At 45.1% G+C, this 15,710-nt stretch overlaps 1 pseudogene; it reads left to right on the top strand.

Moving 5' to 3' along the window:
• The first annotated feature begins 994 nt into the window (after nucleotides 1-994).
• Nucleotides 995-2,570, top strand: LOC147957003 (benzyl alcohol O-benzoyltransferase-like; annotated as a pseudogene).
• Nucleotides 2,571-15,710: the final 13,140 nt, after the last annotated feature.

The following is a 15,710-nucleotide window of genomic DNA, read 5'->3' as shown; positions in this document are numbered from 1 at the left end:
AGGCCCAAACTGCAGCTCTTCTTTCTCATCCCTAGGGCCAGGATTGGGACAATAGAGGTCTGAATGACCTAGACGTCCACAGGAGAAGCAAAAGTGTGGCACTTGCTCATATTGTATGTTATATAGATCAGTTTTGCCCCTCTTTGCCGATTCAATCAAGATCCATCGCCTTATTGGTTTCTTGACATCTATGGAGACTCTCGCACGCAAATATCCACCCACATGATCAAACTGTATAGAGGTGGCTGCCTTATCAATTTGCTGCGCAATCAACTTACCCCAAGCATCGTTCCGCAGATTGTACGGAAGATTTGGAACCCTAGCCCATAAGCTGAGCCGATCAAACTAAACCTCATCAGGTCTCATACAGTCCTCAAAATCAGCCAAGATTACAGCGTTTTTGCTGATATGCCAAGGTGAACCTTCCCAGATCTGATCATGATCGCGCTGAGATTCAAATTCTGCCACAAAGGTGTTCTCTCCCATCGATCGAAATTGGAGTCCCCTAGGGTTTCCCCATGCCGGCCGAAGTGCGTTGGTTATGGTTTGGATATGGAGGAGGTTCCGATGCAAAACCCTACCCGCCAGTAGCCACTTCGCCGGTTTACCTTCTTCTCTATCATCGATGACGAGTGGTGTCGCTTCCTCATCGGTGATCCCTAATTTCCCGAGCTTCTCTTCGAGTAGGGCCCTGGCCGTCCGTGGGGAGACCGGGTCCGCTGCCCGATGATCGCCGCTGGCTGATGTAGACATCTTCCCGCAGAATCCCGAGACGCCCCGCTGTGCAGATCCGGCGTGCGCCGGCAAGTTCCGCTCGAAACCCTAATCGCCAGAGGTATTAGGTCTCGCGGAAAAAACGGCCCTCCTGGACCAGCTTCTCCCATTGACGCTGGCATCTTATCAGCCTACAAATAGAACGTGTTTCCCGTATATAGTACCTACAAATAACAACCTTCCTTTTTACCTCCTCATACATACTCACAAGTGCATAAGCATGGCCAGCTCGTCAGCGTTGGAGTTCACCGTGAGGAGGAAGCTTGCGGTGGTGGTGCCGCCCGCTGCCCCTACGCCGCGGGAGCTGAAGAGGCTCTCCGACATCGACGACCAGGACGGGCTCCGCTTCCAGGTCCCCATCATCCACTTCTTCCGGCAGCATGACGGCCGGGACGATGACCCTGCGCCTGTACTACGCGGCGCCATAGCGGCGGTGCTCGTGCACTACTACCCGTTCGCGGGGCGGCTTAGGGAGCTCGAGGGCCGCAAGCTCGCCGTCGACTGCACCGGGGAGGGCATGCTGTTCGTCGAGGCTGATGCCGACGTCCGCCTCAACCAGTTTGATGCGGCCCTGGGGCCGCCCTTCCCGTGCCTCGACGAGCTCCTATTCGACGTCCCCGGCTCCTGCGGTATCCTCGACTGCCGCTCCTCCTTTTCCAGGTATGCTTTCCTCAACTTTCGGCTTTGGTAAACCTCAAAAAAACAGTCGAGACTTTTCACAAAAAATGCACTGGCTTATAAACGGGAAAATAATGCAATTTTCAGAATCGGCTGAGACTTTTAAAATCCATCTAAAATGTACCCTATAACTATATAACGTGTCATCCAATACTGAGCCTCCTGCATGCACGCAGGTGACACGGCTCGCTTGCGGAGGCTTCATCATGGCTGTGAGGGTGCAGCACACGATGGCAGATGCGGCGGGGATGGTGCAGCTCCTGGGTGCTATCGCGGAGCTGGCTCGGGGTGCGCCGGCGCCAACAGTGCAGCCGGTGTGGGGGCGCGAGCTGCTGCAGGCGCCGCTGCTGAACGATGATGTACTACTCCCACCGCGCTTTGCGCACCATGAGTACGATGATGTGATGGACATGAATGACGCCATCGTGCCCTTTGAATTCATGGTGCACCGCTCCTTCTTCATTGGGTGGCGGGAGATCTCCGCCATCCGATCTCACCTCCCGTCGGCTCTCAGTCGCGAAGCTACCAACTTCGAGGTCATCACGGGGTGCCTGTGGAGGTGCCGCACGACAGCTCCGCCCCCCCATGCCGACGAGGAAATGAGGATGATCTGTACCGTCAACATCCGTGGCAAAAAAGACACTATCATCCCCGTCGGCTACTATGGCAACGCCTTCGCTTCCCCGGTCGCCATCTCCACTGCCGGTGACTTGCTCGCCAACCCTGTGAGCTACGCCGTGGAGCTGGTGATGAAGGCAAAGCGGCAGGTGGATGTGGAGTACATCCTCTCCGTGGCAGCGCTCATGGCACAACGCGGGCGGCCACACATTGCGGTGGCGCGCGCCTACCTCGTGTCGGACGTGACCAAGGTTGGAATCCGCGACCTTGACTTCGGCTGGGGCAAGCCGGTGTATGCCGGTCCGGCGAATGGCGGAGTCGTCGCCTTACCAGGCATCGGCAGCTTCTTCATTGCTGTAAGGAACACCATTGGCGAGGAGGGTATCACAGTCCCCGTGTGCATGCCCGGCCCCACCATGGACAAGTTTGTTAACGAGATGGGCAAGCTCATGCGCCCGGCATTGGCTGACACATTTTCCAAGATGTGATCTGCCATCTGAGTTGAATCGTCATCTGGTATCACAGTTTCAATTGACCATCAAAATGACTACTTGTACCTGAAATCTCGACCAGCTACATGCTTCTGCGTTTAGTCACCTTTTTCTTTAGCAAACGATGTAAGCATGGTTTAAATAATTAATAAAGATAGTCATGATGGTCTTCCCCTCAAATTGTGCTATGCGTCGGCCGACGGTTCTTTTAAAAAGATCTGCCCGCTCGACAGCCGATAGATCTGACGTTATCCAACGACCCAGCTCCGTCCTCACTATTGCAACAAAGACGGTGTTGCAGAAGCCTTTGTAACAAAGCTTGTGTTGTAGAAACATTTGTAACAGAGTTTTTTTTTCCAGCTTCATCTTTTTGCAACAGAGATGATGTTGCAGAGAAAACTTCTGCAACATGGATGATGTTGCAGACTTTTTTTGTAATGAAAGGATGTCGCAGCGCACCGTCGTTGTTGCCATCGCTGTTTTGCAAGTCCGTCGCTGTTCCAGAAACTCATCGCGCGTGCGTCCGCATGGCCTGACGAGCATGGGCGGCTTCCGCTACACGAGGTCGACCTGACGGTGTCGCAGAAACTTCTGCGACGGGCAGATGCGGCATGGCTCTTACCGTCGACACCTGGGTGGCTTCCACGGCGACCGCTCGGGCCAGCCGCCCCGCCATGGTCGGGAAGCCACCGCCGGTGGAGGTTGTGTCGCCCTCGTTGCCCTCCCTCACGCGGTTCCTTCCTGGTGGGTCTGCAACAGACCGCTTGTTGTGGTTTGCCTTTTGAAACTGGTGCCCAGTTGCAGGGATCTAGTATGTGGCTAGCGTTTCAATGAAGATAAGGATGAGGGAGAGAGGCGGTGCATGGGCCCATGATGACGCGTGGAAGACGTAGGACGCGGTGGACGTCAGACAAAATGTCGGTCGGTTGAGCACCAGCTTTTCCCATACATCTATATCAATACCCATATATAGTGTGGGAATAACTTACGTTGTCATCCATTCCATTGGATCTACTTCATGTAACGGCTGAGAATTGCAAACCCAAGAGTTGTAGCCTTCGGATCAATTATTGTGTTGTACCGATCCTTGTCATGGCCTGCTCGGCGTGGACTCCCTAAAGCTTTCTACACATATATTCATTTTATTTCCATTTCATGTTGAGTCTGAACAAGCAGCAATAAAGAGATTGGTCCATATCACAGGAGCACAATTAAAAACTATATTAGTGGTGAGGAAAAAAAGCCGCAACAAAGAAAAAAAAAACATTGTAAACTAATGATAACCCATGAGCAGGGGATCAGATATAGCATTTTCGCTAAGTAAGACCGTCAAACCTAACCAGGAGTTAAATTTAAGATTAACATTCTCTCAAGTTATATCAAACACTGATACAACTCTACGTGCAATGTTTTCTTTACCTAGAAATAAGAAATAAACTACTTTGTAGGTGTAATGGAATATATTTGTAAGATAATAAAGAACATGTAAATAAAAGTTAGGTTTATTTAAATAAAAATGAAATAAAATAAATATAACGATTGTGGAAAAGCGGTGGTTGGATGTGCGGGGGAATTGTCCCTATGAAATTGATAACTAAACAGATAACTGCCATTGCAATTTTTTGTGCGGGAAAGGCCTCTGCTATCCCTTTCTCGGAATTTTATGCACTTATAGTTGGAACTACTAGTAAGTATCCACAACTACTAACAAGTTCATTAAGGTAAGCCCAACCCTAGCATTAAGATAAATTTGGTCCATGTTCATCCCATATGCAACGACTCATGAACTGGGGTTGAGGTTTCTATCACTCCCGCAATCCACCATAAGCAAATCAATCACATATTGCAACACCCTAAAGCGTAATCCACATACGTGTACACACATATGATGGGCACCAAAGGACAAAAAAAACATGTCACTCAAACCCATCATGATCACCAATTAACCTATAGGACAAAAAGAAATTAGTCACACATAATAGCGATGAGGCAATACATTGGATAAAATCTGTAACATCAAGAACCACATTCAAGTAGAGGGTTACAGCGGGTTGTGGGAGAGTGGACCGCTGAATAAAGAGGGAGGAAGGTGAGGGAGGTGTTGATGAAGAAGGCGAAGTTGATGGGGATGGTCGCCATGACGATGGTTCCCCTGGCGGCTCTCTGGCTCCACTGGGAGAGAGGGCCCCCCGCTTCTTCTTCTTCTTCTTCTTCTTCTTCTTCTTCTTCTTCTTCTTCTTCTTCTTCTTCTTCTTCTTCTTCTTCTTCTTCTTCTTCTTCTTTTTCTTCCTTGGCCTTCCCCCGAGATGGGAGAAGGATTCCCCCTCTGGTCCTTGGCCACCATGGCTCCATGAGGGTGGAACCCTCTCTGAGATTGGATCTTTCTCTGTTTTCGCTACTGTTTCTGTGGCCTAACACCGTTTCCTAAATATTCGAAGATTCATAACTCTGATCGTGCTGGAATTTTTACACGATTTTTTTTCATAAATTAGCTTTCATACGCCTGAAGTAGAGCTCCAACCACCTTACGGTCTAGCCACATGGATGGATTGCGTGGTTGGGCCGCAGGTCACATGGTCTATCCATGTGGTACCCACATGTGCAGTCTTGCGTTGATTCATCCACCAAAAATTATGATATATTCTATACAAAATCCACAAAAAAAATTCAGGTCATTCTGGCTCCGTCAATTTTTCACCTAATAACACCCCCCCCCCCCCCAAAAAAAGGGAGTTGGCATTTGGCATAGACGGTTAATAGGTTAGTATAAATAAAAATAGTATAAATTATTGCCAAAAGTATATAAAAGTGATATGATAATAGTGTGAAATAATAAAAAGTTATAGATACTTCGAAGGTGTGTCAGCTAACATGGATGAACTGAGCTTGCTTAGACGGTGTGCTCTTTGTGGTGGAACGTGTCGACGAGGATTAAGTACTAGACTTGGCATTGGTGCTCGCATTTTTCTGGATTTATTTCAGACTTTTCAGGGATATTCGTTCTCTGGGAGGAGACGTTCTCGTCGACTATGGAAACGCTTGTAGTGACTTGGCACTGGATGTTATTCTGGAGATGCATGTATTTGTTTCATGGGGCTAAATTATACCGCAATCGGCCTTCTTGTCCATAGCAATCAGACTATGATTATCCTAAATCCTAGTTCACATTGTCAACCTGCTAGTGTACTACTAAAAGTTTCAATCAGACTGGTTACAGGTGCCATGTCTAGTTGACCTTATTCATTCAGTATTTTGTTAAAACACTGCCTTTGAGCAAGTTCTTTTTATATATGTTTGCTGTAGCTAATGAATTCACTGAAGGCTTGGATCTGTTAATCACGGAGAAATTGCATCAATGTCAGTAAATTAAAATAACAGTAGCTAATGTTTGGTCCGTTTTTGTTTCAGATGATAAACCGAAGGTATTGTCATATAAGCTTGTGTTACACATATGCAAATATGATTTTTGCAGGTGCCAAGACATGGCATTTACTATGTTAGATATGTAGTGACCATAACACACACACACACACACACACACACATATATATATATATATGACTAATTTTCCTATACTCGTGGGAGTATGTACTCCCATGTTCAATATATCTCGTGTACTCAATAATTATACCTCTTTATCATTTTTAATATACTTCATCAAATATTCTAAGATACCTCAATACGAGTTTTGTTGAAAAAATATCATTTGCGACGTACCTTTTGTAATATATCTTTTTACATACAAATAAATCAGTATATACGTAAACCTTCGAAAATATGAGACACACATGATTTTTTTTCGTGAAAGACATTTTGAGATATCTAATAATTATTAATGAAGTATATTACAAATAATAAAGAGGTACAATAGATTCATTTATGTGGTATATGAGGAGCGGGAGTACGTACTCCCAGGAGTACACAACCATTTTCCTATATATATGTGGTAGTATGTAGGGAAAATGCATCCTACTACCGGGTGTAGCTACACCCATTTCTCATATACTACCATGTGGTTCTATATACTCTACTTTATTATTTTCAGTATGTTCATATACTATTTCTAAGATACTCCAAAGTGAGTTATATGAAAAAATTGCAAGTGAGCTCATATTATCATTGTGAAATACGTACATATTTGTACATGAAATGGAGTATGCACAAAATATGATACATACTACCAAAAAAGTAGTATATATACTACATAATACGTGTACATACTCTCCAATGTGATAGATACTATATATCAAGAATGTATGAAACAAAAGTGGGAGTAACTACACCCGGTAGTAGGAAAAATTTGTCTGGGGCACCTAAAATGTTTGGGGCACCTAGGTGTCTGGGCACCTAGAGCATCAATCATTCGATCAACTCATCATCCTATCGAGATAGATCGGGTTTAGAACTGCCCAACCCCCAACCTGTCAAAAACATTAAATACATTGGCATTTACACGAATTTGAACCTTCCATAATATTAAAAATATTTATTAGCCAGTCACGATTCCCACCTTCCAATAATATTGCATGCGGATATATTAGTATGTACCTATCATAATGTTTCTCATTATTCTGTTGCTATTTAATTCGACCGTTTTCAAAAATAAAAGTTGCGCTTTAATTTGATTGCCTACCAAAAAAAGGGCTCATGCACTGCCATAATTTGGTCGAGGAATTAAAGCGGGAGGAAATCAAAACATCTAGCACGCATTTTACATACCTATACATTTTTTTTGAGAACTACATACCTATACATGATCCACTCTCCCTGCTGTTTCATTTTTCACATGCCCACGCCCCGCTGATTTCACCTTCCTTCGTTTGTATTCTCCACAAGCATACCCAGATCATCATCGGTTTTCATCGTTAATCTTCACAGGAGCATACCCAGGTGATCATCCCCCCTTCCTTTAGCCTGGCCATGGTAGCCAGTGTCACCTCTATGGTCGCCAATTGTGGTCGTCGTTTTTCTCCATCACAGCTATAGCAATTTACATTTTTTTTCCTATTTACATATTCAGTCTTTCTACCCATAACAAATCTCAGCCTCAGCGGCGCTTCAAGTATTCTATTAACTCTCCATTTGGTAACGCGGCCGCTGTACATTCCTATCCAGAACACGTGATGAATGTACGTATTAGTTAACTGGATTAAGAACTATCAGACTGAAGATGTATCCAGGTATTTAAACTTCATTTTTTACTGTTTCCCTATGCGATATTAAACACTGGTCTTGTTATACATTCAACTTGCATCACTGATTTGAGTAAGAATTTCTTCTGCCTAACCTTATGTCTCATGATAATTCAAGATTTTACTGTTTTAATTATATACCGGTTATATCTAATTATGCAGGGTTGAGAGTGGTCTTTATACTTTGGAGTTCATGAAGAATTGGAATGAGACAGAGGTCGCCAAAGAGCTCAATTCAGTAAGCCATCCATAATTTTCCTTACAACATTTTCATTAAAAAACACTCATCCTTGTGGTGCATACTTACTTCCTGTCGTCAACACAGGCATGCATTGACAAGGTTAGGGCCAACATTCTAATGGACATTCTTACCATCAGAGACAATGTAGCGGCACTTCCAGATTTTGTCCAACAACTAGTGAGGCAATACGAGGATGGAGTCGTCGTGAAGAAATGAAGACTTTCTTATTACCTTTATTTCATATTTTACATAATTATATCAAACTTGCTTTCATTTTGGGACAAAGTATTGAACATTCCATGTAATAAATACGATTATTTGCTTCATTTTATGCTCAATCTCTTCATACGTACCCTTGGGTATCATGTTGTTGGTCCATATTCCCACGGACGTGTCCTGGTATTGTACTTTTTAGCGCCGACAGTTCAAATTCATACAAGAAGCTTATTACAAATTAGACTACAATTTTTTTCCTCTGTTCTGGATTTATACTTCAACTCATTTGGGACTCCCATACTCCAATGAGATCAAAAACGAATATTACCTTCAGTTTCATACATACACTAAACCTTCTCCTCTAATACCCGGCCGTCAGAGCATATCATAGTTAAATGGTGCCACATACACCATGGCGGGCTCAAAGGGTAGCAACTGATCGGGTGTGGGGTTGATGGATCCATGAATGACTACTATTTTACGTTATTCTTCTCGAGTATCCCTACCAACGTCAACTCATAAACCCGGAGATACCCGAGTTTATTTAAAAGAAATGCACATTGATTGTTATTGCAAATAACCAATATCCACACCAACGTCTCTTTGAATTATAAAAAATGAGTACTTACACTGCCATTGTACATTTATTGTCATTGCATATAACCAATATCCACACCTTCTATAGTGGTCACAGTACTCAGTTCAATTCTTAACAAAAAATGCCAGGCAAAGTATCATAGCACACACCAATTTTTAATATAGAATCAGAGATGATTCTTTAACTAGGTGTCTTGCAATTAAGAAACAATCTAAAATCTTTCATAAAAATGGAAGCTGAGCTAGTGCTTGTGCACTACCTTGTATGCTACGCTGTACCACTACATCAAGTAAAGATGGACGAGCAATGCCCGAGAAGGAAATAAAAGCAGCTTCGACGTGGATGCTGCTGCTTCGAGGACTCACTGGCATACCCTGTTATTCGAAGCTTGCATGGACCCACCGGTAGAAAAAGGGCCTATAGTCCCGGTTCGTAAGGGCCTTTAGTCCCGGTTCCGGAACCGAGACTAAAGTGTCGGTACTAATACCTCCCCCCTTTAGTCCCGGTTCAATCCAGAACCGGGACTAAAGGCCCTCCACGTGGGCAGTGCGCAGAGCCCAGTCAGGAGACCCTTTGGTCCCGGTTGGTGGCACCAACCGGGACCAATAGGCATCCACGCGTCAGCACTTCTGTGGCTGGGGTTTTTGTTTTTTTTGAAAGGGGGGGGGGTTGGGGGTTTTGGGGGGTTAATTTAGGTGTTTCATATATTGTGTTAGCTAGCTATAATTAATAGAGAGAAGTGTCCTCTGTTATGTCCGTGCTTGGTCGACGCTACGTACTATACATACGTATAGAGAGGACTAGACACGCTAGCTAGCTAGTAAGCAAATGAAGGAAACAGAAGATCGTCATGAACATATATGCATACAGAGAGAAGTGATATCGACCACCTCTCCTTCTCCGAGAGATTGGTCGAACAACAAGTTCTCGTATATCTATCTGACACTACCGGCTACATATATACAATAATTATCTCTTACAAATATAATCATACGGACTCAGGGTCCACATAGAATTCTCCGTCTTCAGGGATTACGTGGTCAAGAAAGAATGCCGCCAATTCCTCTTGAATTGCTCGCATGCGAGCTGGTGCTAGGAGTTCATCCCGCTTCCGAAACATCTAATTTGAAGAAGGGGGTCAATACATATATATATATATATATATATATATATATATAAATGAATGAAACTCAACACAAATGATGGTAATAAAATAAAATTGTGAATGTTGTTATTTACGTACTTCATATTGTTCGTTAGAGTACCCGCCCCGCTCACAGGTCGTGTGGCGGATGGACTCGCAGATGTAGTATCCATAGAAATCATTCCCTTGTTCCTGCAACAACCACTTTACAAGAAATAGAGGTCAATCAAACTGATAAGCAAGAATGCTAAATGGTATTGATGAAACTAGCGCTTGAATCACTAGGAGATGCGCGGAACATGCTACTATAGTACTTACTTTCGGGTGTCTAAATTCCAGCTCCTTCGGCAGTCCCGGAACTGTTTTGGTGAATTTTCTCCAAACCCTGCCGGACAAAGAAAAAAATTACTTGATATCAGGAAATGAACAAAGTTGCTGATATGGTGGATAACGATCGATTTAACTTACTTCTTGAGGATTTCAGTCATGTCCGCATACTCCTGGGGATCTTTTCGTTTAGAGTCCAAGACGGTTACTACTCCCTGCTCAAGCTTAATCTCTAGGAGAATATAGTGGAAACTGCACACACATGCATAACTCATGAATTACATTACTATAACCTTGACTAATATATAAGGGAAACCGAATACGCACAAGACAGTAACACTCACCTGAAGTTGTAAGGAAAGAGTATTATATCTTTGTTTTGATTTATTACGAACGATCGTAGCAAGTTGGCCTCGGTAGCTGCGGCATGAAGTTTAACCTGAGTTGCATCTATGAGATATGTGTTAATGAACCCAATATCACCGACTTGTCTTTTCTTCAATTCGGCGATCTTCAATCTGCATAATATAGTGAGGATGATTATAAATACATGCAATGAAAGAGCTAAGCTATATAGAGAAACTTATTGACAGAAGTAGTACTACTTACAGATAGTAGCAGGCGACCGTTGTTTTATCGAGGGCCAATTGATTGAAAAACTGATAGAACTCCTCAAATGGAACAGGCAACAGATCAATTCCAACGAGGTCATGCTCCTTTTTAACTTTCACATACAAAGTACTCCTCCCCCCAGAGTCTCTGCAAATTTTCAAGAACCAATCATGCAATCTTCGCATCATCGTTGATAGAGATCTTTCATCTTTGACGAGAGGCTTCCCGTACTCGTATCTTTGTATCTGCACGTCCATGGGTTCATAATGTACTTCGTCAGGCAGGTAATCTGCAAGATTGCTATAACCGGGCACCATCCTCGGATCATTAGCGACGTTGTGGCTAGGCACCTTGAGCGGGGGGCACGATTGCTTCGCTTGTTCGCCGAGCTGGGCAATTTGTTTCCCAGCTCGTCGTTCTTTTAGCCTTTGATCACTGACAGTACTTCCCGACCGCTCCGCTTCGGCAAATTCCTTTCCAATAATGCGGTCATAGTTTCCTTTCGGCGGATCAGACTTTGGTGGTTTTGTCAGGGCAGCCAAAGTGCGCTTCACTTTCACCCTATCTACCTTCTCCTCCGGAGGTGGATGTTTCTTTGCTTTCACCCCTTCAAAGAAGTTCCTCACTTCTTCTCGCGCGATCTCGGCGTTCTCCTCTAGGGTTCTCTCATATGGTAACTTCTCTGGAGTCTTCAGAGAAGGAACGAATCTGTATGTCCTCCCGCCTCTGGTTGTACTGCTAGACGCCGACCGAGCAGATGGAGCGGTTGTCTTCTTTACTTGCTTAAGAGGCGGAGGAGAAGGACTACGACGCGCCGGAGCAGCTGGAGCGGCGGCAGGTCTCTTCCGCCCTTGCTGACGAGGCGGAGAAGGAGGAGGCTGGCTGCTCGGGCGCGTCGGCGCAGGCGGAGAAGGAGGCGGAGTGCCGCCACGCGCCGGAGAAGGAGCCGGCCGAGGGCCCTGATCGTCACTCGCCGGAGGAGGAGGCGGTGGAGGCGGAGTGCCCTGACTCGCCGGAGGAGGAGAAGGAGGCGGTGGCGTCCAGTTCGGAAGGTTGATGAGCTCCTTCCACCATAGGCATGGAGTCTTCAGAGCAAACCCCAGCCGAGTCTCCCCTTCACCGGTAGGGTGGTCAAGCTGGAGGTCCTCAAATCCCTCCGTTATCTCATCCACCATCACCCTAGCATATCCTTCTAGAATCGGCCGGCAGTGAAAAGTTGCGCCGGGTTCAGTAGGATAAACAGAGCCAACAGCCGCCTTGACCTTCTTCCTCTCCTCGTCTTCTCCTTCTTCCTCTCCACTAACATAAAATGCACTAACCTAAAATGCAACAAACATAAAATACACTAAATCGATCAACTAACCTAAATCAGTGATAAAATGCACTAACCTAAAATCGATATCTACTAACAACTTAAAAAAATTAGTACATACATGAAAAAAATGCATATATGAAAAAAAACATCATCATATCATCAACAGAAAAAAACATCATCATATCATCAACAGAAAAAAAAACATCATCATATCATCAACATCATCATATCATCAACCTAAAATCAGTGATAAAAAGGGTGCCGGCGGCCGGACCGAAAGTGGCGGCGTGTGGTCGGGGCGACGGCGACGGGGTTGGGGAAGGGGCGGCGCGTGCGGCGACGGCGACGGGGTCAGGGAAGGGGCGGCGCGCGGCGGGCGCAGGGCGAGGCGGGCTCGGGGACGGGGCGGGGCGACGACGGGCTCGGGGACGGGGCGGGGCGACGGCGCAGGGACGGGGCGGGGCGACGGCGCGGGGACGGGGCGGGCTCGGGGACGGGGCGGGGCGGGCTCGGGGACGGGGCGGGGCGACGACGGGCTCGGGGACGGGGCGGGGCGACGGCGGCGGGCGCGGGGCGACGGCGACGGCGACGGGATCAGGGAAGGGGCGGCGCGGGGTAACGACGGGCTCGGGGCGGCGCGCGGCGGGCACGGGGCGACGGCGCGAGGCGACGACGGGCTCGGGGCGGCGATGACGACGACGAACGGCCTGGGGGCAAATGGGAGCGGTTGGTCAAAATTTCACAAGTTTTGGCTTATATAGCCAGAGCAATGGTCCTGGTTCGTGGCACCAACCGGGACTAATGCCCCTCTTTGGTCCCGGTTGGTGCCACGAACCGGGACCAAATGCCAATTTTCAGCAGCCGAAAGGGCAGGAAGCGGCGGCCTTTGGTCCCAGTTGGTGGCACCAACCGGGACTAAAGGGGGGCATTGGTCACGGTTGGTGCCACGAACCGGGACCAATACCCCCTTTAGTCCCGGTTGGTGCCACCAACCGGGACCAATGGCCTTTGCTGCCCCCCGCCCAAAAGTTTAGTCCCACATCGCTAGCTGAAGGGCGCCGGCACTGGTTTATAAGCGCGGGTGTGCCTCCTCATTCGAGCTCCTCTCTAATGCAGGCTTTCGGGCCTAAACTTGCTACTGCCTGTGGGCCTATTGGGCCTTCTACGGGCCTGAATCCTGGCCCATGTAGGGTTTCTAGTCGTATTCAGGCCGTGGAGGCCCAATAGGAGGCATTTTTTTGGTTTTTTCTTTTTTATTTCTACATTTTTTTGGTTTTTTATTTTTTTTATTTCTACTTACAACTAAATACTTACAGTTTTTTAGTGATTTCTTTTTCCTTTTAGGTCACAAAAATTATAAACTTTCTGTTAGTGCCATTAGTTTTAAATTTTGAATAGCTTAAATTTGAATTTTTAAAAATTCGTGTGAATCACTAGTTTATGAATAACTTTACTAGAAAAATAGAATTTTTTTCTATTTATTTTTTATTTATACTTACAACTAAATACTTATAGTTTTTTAGTGATTTCTTTTTGATTTTAGGTCACAAAAATTATAAACTTTCTGTTAGTGCCATTAGTTTTAAATTTTGAATAGTTTAAATTTGAATTTTTAAAAATTTGTGTGAATCACTAGTTTATGAATAACTTGACTGTAAAAATAGATTTTTTTTCTTCTTTGCTATTTATTTTTTATTTATACTTACAATTAAATACTTATAGTTTGATTTTAGGTCACAAAAATTATATTCTTTTTGCTATTGAAGAATATTATAGTTTTATTTTAGTTGATCATAACATAATATTTTAATTGATTGTTTTTATTTTCATAAAAGTTTTGTAGTTCATTCTGTTTGCTAGTAATTCATTCTTTGAGCTAAATGACTCTGAAATTGGAAAGCATTTCAAAATGAACTCTGAAAAGGTTGAAAGTTGGCATGGTATCATCATTTCACCCACATAGCATGTTCCAAAAAGTAGAGAGGGTTATGACAAAAACTTGATGCACTTCGTGTACAAAATGGACAATCACTTTCGAAGTATCAAAGTTTCGAACCATAAGACATGAAAGCATTTCAAATGAACTCTGAAAAAGTTGAAAGTTGGGATGGTATCATAATTTCACCCACATAGCATGTGCATGTACAAAACGAACAATGGTAGCATGTTCGTCTGTTACAAATTTGGCATGGTATCATCATAATAGTTGCGGGAGAAAGTCTTTACTTTTTCTTCGCTTGTGTCATTTTCTTATTGCGCCGTAATCATGGATAATCTTCATTGTTTATCAGGATGCTTGGGTCAGCCTTGACATTGAAGGGAGGAATTTCATGAAACTTCTCATAATCTTCAGACATGTCTATCTTGCTGTCCACTCCCAGGATGTCCCTATTTCCTGAAAGAACTATGTTGCGCTTTGGCTCATCGTATGATGTATTCGCTTCCTTATCTTTTCTTTTTCTCGGTTTGGTAGACATGTCCTTCACATAGATAACCTGTGCCACATCATTGGCTAGGACGAACGGTTCGTCAGTGTACCCAAGATTTTTCAGATCCACTGTTGTCATTCCGTACTGTGGGTCTACCTGTACCCCGCCGCCTAACAGATTGACCCATTTGCACTTAAACAAAGGGACCTTAAAATCAGGTCCGTAGTCAAGTTCCCATATGTCCACTATGTAACCATAATATGTGTTCTTTCCGCTCTCGGTTGCTGCATCAAAGCGGACAACGCTGTTTTGGATGGTGCTCTTTTGATCTTGGGCGATCGTGTAAAATGTATTCCCATTTATCTCGTATCCTTTGTAAGTCAATACAGTCAAAGATGGTCCCCTGGACAACAAGTACAACTCATCACAAACAGTGTTGTCACCTCTGAGACGTGTTTCCAACCAACTGCTGAAAGTCCTGATGTGTTCACATGTAATCCAGTCGTCGCACTGCTCCGGGTGTTTGGAGCGCAGACTGTTCTTGTGTTCGTCGACATACGGGGTCACCAAGGTAGAGTTCTGTAGAACTGTGTAGTGTGCTTGAGACCAAGAATATCCGTCCCTGCATATTATTGAGTCTCTTCCAAGAGTGCCTTTTCCAGTCAGTCTCCCCTCATACCGCGATTTAGGGAGACCTATCTTGTTAAGGCCAGGAATGAAGTCAACACAAAACCCGATAACATCCTCTGTTTGATGGCCCATGGAGATGCTTCCTTCTGGCCTAGCGCGGTTACGGACATATTTCTTTAGGACTCCCATGAACCTCTCAAAGGGGAACATATTGTGTAGAAATACGGGCCCCAGGATGACAATCTCGTCAACTAGATGACCTAGGACGTGCGTCATGATATTGAAGAAGGATTGTGGGAACACCAGCTCGAAACTGACAAGACATTGCGCCACATCACTCCTTAGCCTTGGTACGATTTCTGGATCGATCACCTTCTGAGAGACTGCATTGAGGAATGCACATAGCTTCACAATGGCTAATCGGACGTTTTCCGGTCGAAGCCCC

The sequence above is a fragment of the Triticum urartu genome, chromosome 7A (assembly GCF_056163025.1).
Source record: "Triticum urartu cultivar PI428250 chromosome 7A, HENAU_Tu73, whole genome shotgun sequence".
In the NCBI taxonomy this organism is placed as follows: Eukaryota; Viridiplantae; Streptophyta; class Magnoliopsida; order Poales; family Poaceae; genus Triticum; species Triticum urartu.
The sequence above is the reverse complement of the archived record's forward strand: the minus strand, read 5'-3'. Positions and strand labels throughout refer to the sequence as shown.